Source organism: Gossypium hirsutum, chromosome A10 (genome assembly GCF_007990345.1).
Source record: "Gossypium hirsutum isolate 1008001.06 chromosome A10, Gossypium_hirsutum_v2.1, whole genome shotgun sequence".
Classification (NCBI taxonomy): Eukaryota; Viridiplantae; Streptophyta; class Magnoliopsida; order Malvales; family Malvaceae; genus Gossypium; species Gossypium hirsutum.
Window position 1 is genome coordinate 94,494,173 of NC_053433.1, and position 7,104 is coordinate 94,501,276.

A 7,104-nucleotide genomic window follows, 5' to 3' on the forward strand; every position below is an offset into this window, starting at 1 on the left:
CTGGTTGGGGCAGCATCCAAATGGTACAACCAATTGAGCCGTACCCAGATCAATTCATGGAAAGATCTAGCATAAGCTTTCATGAAACAGTATAGTCATGTGACAAATATGACTCCTGATAGGATTACTTTATAGAGCATGGAAAAGAAACCAAATGAGAGTTTCCAGCAATACGCCCAAATGTGGAGGGAAGTTTTCATGCAAGTTCAGCCACCTCTCCTAGAAAAAGAGACTACCCTGCTTTTCATCAATACTCTGAAAGCCCCATTCATTAACCATATGTTAGGAAGCACTACTCTAAGCTTTTCAGATTTGGTAATGTCTAGTGAATTGATTGAAAACGCAATAAGGAGCGGGAAGATAGATGCGGGAGGAAGCGTCAAGAGGTCAACCCAAAGGAGAAATGAAAATGAAGTGAACATCAGGCGAGGGCTGTAACCACTAGCTATCTATTCGAATGACATATCGAGGAATCTGAATGATATATCTGAAGAGGGAAATAGGAAATGGAAATTTTCAAACCTTTACGTACCTGGGGATGTTTTGAAATAATGGGACAGTGGAAGAGATCCATGTATTTTTAGAGCTGATCTAGAGTAATGTTCAAAATGCGCTTGTTGCTTTAAGCCTAGGGGCAATAAGAATCCTTTTATGAAATAGGCTTGTGTTCAAAATCTTTATTTCAATTAAATGTATCTTTTTGAATAAATGTTCTTTTATTCTTGATATATTCTTTTGACTGTCTTTTAAATATGCTTCATTCATGATTATACCATACAAATAATCATCCTTAGAATCATTTATTCTTTGGAAGTGTGCCTTTGTACCTACAATAGGTCCCCAGATATCAACGACAATAGTAACGCTGTAACTGACTCCCTTTTGGGGTTAGATATGTGTTTAAGCGGATCTCAAGACTTTGAAGATGACAGAGATTGTAGCCTATGTCCTGGTGGTAGAACAAGATGAAAAACAGATCCTACTCTACAAAAGGTCAATGGACATTGTGAGCCTAGGAAAAGAGAAAGAGGCAAAGATCGAAACCAGCATCACCACAAAGCAAAGCGAGACGTCATTGAGTTATTTCAAGAATTCAAAGATGTTTTCGCATGATCGTATCAAGATATGCCTGGGCTACTAAGACCTATGGATGCTAAAAAGGTCCGTACGGGTGTCAGAAAGACACATGCTAATGATTTTATGTTAGCCAGGTTAATCATGAGGCTCGGGTGCTACTGATCCACCATAGAAGGGGATTGTATTAGTTATGCCGTAAATGCCAAATGGAGGAAGATAGGACTTATGTGCCATCTTTATTTCTTCATAGATTTTTTATATGTAGGGCATGGATGTTATCAAACCATTCTCGTCTAATATACATCGATTTATCTTGGTGGTTTTCGATGACTTCATGAAGAGGGTGAGGGTCGCTTCATATGCCAATATTACAAGGTTGGTAGTCGTTAAATTTCAAAAAAAGGGTGCCGACAAGTAATGTAAAAAAAGATATTGTCTAATACAACTGCACAATGTCAAAAGTTTGCATTTTGTTCAAAAATCAGACGCCATATCCTAATACAGCAAAGGCGGCCAAAAAGAAAAAAAACAAAAAAGGGAAAGAAAAAATAATAACAATAACAACAAAAAGAAATTGTAGAAGGTGACCGAGACTTGTAAGGATTGGCATAAAGAAGTTACCATTTACCCTCTATGCTTATTGAATGTTAACCAGGATCTTCGCTAGGGCAACACATTGCTCATTGGTTTATGGGATAAAAATGGTTTTCAAAACAAGATTCATTTTCTCTGAGTCTTGTCAGAATTAAAATGAGATGAGGCAGAATGAATCCGATCCCGATATGTTCAGTCGAATTTAAAGGATGTCCGCTATAGTCAGATGATGCGGGCTTATGACAGAGAGGTTTATCCTAGATAATTCCACGAAGGGAACTTGATATTGTAGAAGATCATTCCTATATAGAAGGATTTCAAAGGAAGAAATATGCCAAATTGAGAGAGACTTTATGTAGTAAAGAATGTCTGTTCTGGAGGAGCATTGATATTGCCCGAAATGGGTGGCAAGGACCTGCCCAATTCGGTGTACTCAGATTCAGTCATAGTTAATAGTTTAAAAAAAACGCAAAAAAAGAAAAGGAAAAGAAAAATGAGAGGTCAAGGAGAAAACCCGCAAAGGGCGCATTGAGACTAAAGGGGTTTTGAATTGAAAACCCAAAAAGGGCAATTCAAATTTTGACCAAAGATGAGGCATATGGTAATCTTGCTATGCTGAAATCAACGAAGAGGAAGTACGTTACGTCTTGGGGCATCGAAAAAGTAGTTTAGATTTTCTAAACACAAATTGAGCTCAAAGTGGTCCTAAAGAAGTTGGTATAGAGAAGCTCAAGCTGCGATATCTGGGGAACCTAGTTTTTCATTTTACCCATTTTTGGATTTGATATCTTTGATTATCTTATTCTTTTCAAGATACATCCCAATAAATTTCCTTCTTAATTGCATTTTTCCATCATTGGTTAACTTACTTGCTTCGAGCTATGTTTCTGGTCCGTTGTTATGATCTTTTTCAAGCATTTTGCATTGAAATAATGATTAATGGACTAATAACACTTTCATAAAAGGAGTTTCGCATATTACTCTGGAAGTTTCTAAATAATATAGGAACCTGAAACGTGACTATTGTTTAAAACTCACCAAGCTTAAGGGTTGGAAATATTTAAACCCAAATTGAAATTATCTACTTAGGTTTCCTATCAAAGACATTGGTTGACCAAAAAGAAAATTACATTAGTGTCGTAATCCCGGCAAAGAATGAGTAATAGGATTATTCTCAAGAAAAGGAAAATCGTATTTTGTATTCATATAGATATCAGACATATACATCTATTCATTACACCCGAGGAATGGTGTAACAGATCAAATTAATTGAAGATGATGCAAATCCTATACCTCTAAGTTACAGCAGGATGGATAGAAGAAATCAAATGATTATTCCCCTGAAGTTGCAGTGGGAGGTACAAACTTTATATCCCAGAAGGTACAGTAGAAGAGACTTTGAAACTACAGTGGGGCAAGCCAGTTGAGCAAAATGGGTTGTTTCTGTGGGTTTTCATTGAAAATGCTAGTCGAGCAGGAAGGCAGCATAATACGATCGTGATAAAACTCTGATGAATAACGAGTGATGACACTTTAAGATTTTAAAAAGGAATCATTCACATGACATTTTTGCATTCATATAATAACACATCTAGTTTGGAGCATTTGATTCATTTCGATCATAGCATTCTAATCATCTGGCATAAGCATAAATACATGAAACCGATTTTACAGATCATGTTCTTCAGAGGACAGTGCGGTGGTATCAGTGAAGATACAAGCCTTAACCCCCTAAGCAGTAGGGTAACAGGCTAAAAATTACAGATCTTATATTTATGTATCGGCTATGGAGCAGATCGAAAATGGTGAGTCTTATCTCCATGTATCGGCTATGGAGCAGATTTTAGCCACCGGCCTTATCTCTCTGAGGTAGTAAGAGAGCAGGTTGAAGATACAAGTCTTATCTTCCTGAGGTAGCAAGGAAGTAGACTGAAATTGCAGATCTTATCTCCATGTATCGGCTATGGAGCAGATTTTAGCCACCAGCCTTATCTCTCTGAGGTAGCAAGAGAGCAGGTTGAAGATACAAGTCTTATCTTCCTAAGGTAGCAAGGAAGCAGACTGAAATTGCAGATCTTATCTCCATGTATCGGCTATGGAGCAGATCCAAGATGGCGAATCTTATCTTCATGTATCGGCTATGGAGCAGATTTTAGCCACCAGTCTTATCTCTTTGAGGTAGCAAGAGGGCAGGTTGAAGGTACAAATCTTATCTTCTTGAGGTAGCAAGGAAGCAGACTGAAAATTACAGACCTTATCTCCATGTATCGGCTATGAAACAGATCGAAGATGGCTAGTCTTATCTCCATGTATCGGCAATGGAGCAGATTTTAGCCACCGGCTTTGTCTCCTTGAAATTGCAGTGGAGCAGGTTGAAGTTACAAACCTTATCTTCCTGAAGTTACTATAAGACTACTTGAAGAAGAGAAGCACCAAAAAAGTTAAAGACTCAGCAAGACCAGGCAAAATTGGCCCTTTTAAAGTCTTTGCTCCATTCCCGTTACACGACAATGAGCAAAGAGAGGCAGCTGTAGGGCCCAAATTTTGCCTGGCCCAAGATACAGACCCAAATCACTAAAATTAAAAGGCTCGATTACAAGCCCAATGACCCAAATTTTTTTAAAATATAGCAAACCCTAAGGTTCCATTTGCCCACGTCGCAACTCCCACGCTTCAACACCCACAAACGGATTCCTAGCTCGCACGTTGCACGATCGTGCACTCTTCCTCCACGATTTCACAGCCTCTGCGACTTGAGCAAAGAAATAGGCAGAAACAGTTTGTATTTTGGGCTATAAAGCCTTTGTTTTTTCATTGTAAAAGGGACGTTTTTTTGATACAAAAAGAAACACAAAATCAGTAGAGAACAACTAGAAGAATATTTTGAAGGTGATCATTTACTGTAATTTATTTCTGTTTTTTTCCTTTTTTACTTTTTTGGATCCAAAACAAAAACAAAGTATAAAAGAGAGAGGTCTTATCGGAGTTGTGCTCATGTCATCGGCGGCCATGCAATGTGGGACCTTTGACGGAGGCGGTGTCTGACGAAAAGGAGAAGATGAGTGCTTGAGTTGAGAGAGCATCTCAAAAATTTTTAAGTTTTTTTTCAAAAAACAAAAGGGTGAATGTTTTAAGGAAAAGGGGTTTTAAAAAAAGGGATTTGGGTTTTCTAAAGGTTCTTTAATGTTTTTTTTTTTAAAATAAAGGTTATGTTTAATTTTAATAGCTTTTGGGGAAGGGAAAGAGATTGCCTACGCATGGACAGGCTGGTTCTGCGCATGTTCCCCTTAAATGGGTAATTTGCTCGGCCACTCATTCTTATTTTGCGCTACCTTTAATCTGTCCCTATTATGTTTCTTTCATTTTTCTCTAGAAGTTTGCACACTGTTTCAGTTTGGTCCGCGCCTGGGCAATGTTTTTGATGATTTGGGTCATTTTCAGTTTTGATCCTCGAGCATTTGTGTGCGTTTTATTTCGGTCCACAATTTTGTTTAAATGATTAGTTTTGTTTATAAATAATCCCTTTGGTTTTGTTGTGCTTACAATGAAGTTTTTTTTTCCCTTTAAAAATAAGAGCATATTATTTTAGCATATAATTTTGTATTGTTTTGATGATTTCGTTGTTTTTGTTTTTTTCCATGTGCATATTTGTTTTTTTTTCCAAACACTTTCGTATATTATCATTACTTTTTTTATATATATTATTTATATTAGGTTTATTCATTTCATATATTATTTACTTAAATGTTGTACATATATCACTTTGCATATTGCTTAATCTTTTTGAAATTTCATTTATGTATTATTATATTTTTTATTTTTATTTTTTATTTTTGATACATCTCAAATTTCCATGTAAATTATTTATTTTATGGCATTTATTTTAAAATTCATTCGTATGTTACTATTTAATATATTACTTATTTATATTTTTCTATTTATTTAAAAAGTTTTATATCCATTATTTGTTTTAAAGTCTTTGTATTACTTTTATAGTAGTGTTGTTTTAAAATTTCCTTTCTTCCCTATTGTTCATTTTATTTTTAAACTTGATATTTTATTTGAGTAATTTGCTTGGAACTTCTTTTAAGTTGGCTTTTAATTCATTAGCTTATAACTATTAACGTTTGTATTTATATAGTATATATTACCATTGCATGTTCCCTAATTTGTTCCTTCGTGTTCTTGTATCATTCTTGATTATTCATGTAATATTATTGCCTCCTTTTTATCTCATGCTCAATACTATGTTTGTATGATTGTTTATTTTATTTTATTTTATTTTATATATATATTGTTTTAAATTCCAATTTTTGCCCAACATTAATTGTTTTTTACCCTAAAGTAAACCGAACAAATATATTTTGAGCCGGTTCTATAATTGCTTATTTGGAAATTCCTCAAAACAAGGCAATGTTTCGTGTTTGGAAATTTGAGAAATCATGTCCAATCGTGCTGGGTTTCGATTTTTTCCGTTTAACCAAAAAACGGGATACCCTTTTAAGATTTCGTTGCTTGTTTTAGAAATTATGAGGTGATCTCAGTTTTTAGAGACTTAAAATATCGTGTCCTAATGTGCTGGATGTGGTATTTTATTTCTTGAACGAGTGAATCTTGAAATCCAATTCGATTTGTTCACACATTTTTAAGGGGATCATATTTTAATTTTTTTTTCAAATTTTCAACATTAGGACATTGATTAGTTAATTGGTACCAATTTTGGGTGTTACGAGGGTGCTAACCCTTCCTCGTGCGTAATCGACTCCCGAACCTTTTTTCTCGATTTTCGTAGGCCCAAAATCATTGATTTAAAAATTAAAATGTTTTATTAAAATGATCAAGGTGATTCGGTCACACCTCAGAAAAGATCGATGGCGACTCCATACCTCGTTCTAAAGTCGACCCCTTTTTTTTAACTAAAAATGGTTTCGACAGCTTTTTCGGAATATTTTTTTCCAAAATTCCAACACTCTCCATGCCTATAAAATGTCATAGTTCTAAAGGGTTTTTACAGACTTCATACTCTCTTAAAATTTCTTCTGTCAAAATTTTGTTGCTCTCAAAAATCTCTTTTTCCATCCTTCGTGTTTTATAAATATTCCAGTGATAGAAAAACGCATTGTTCGTTCGATTAATCGAGGTAGAGGTGCTACTACTTCGATCACTACTGATGTTGTATCTGGGAGACTTTCGACCAACGTTGCTCCAAGTACCGTAGGAGCAGCCGAATCTGTCTTAAGGAAACTGTGTTTCACGGGCCTCAACGTTTTCGTAAAATCTCAATTCTCCTTTATTTCAATTGTTTATTATGGTTTTATTTGATTTTCATATTTTATAAATTAACTATAAATAATTCTGTTCATATTTATTTTATAATTTTTTATTTATAATTAATTTATTTTATTCGCTAACGTGTTTTGTCCAACAATTAGG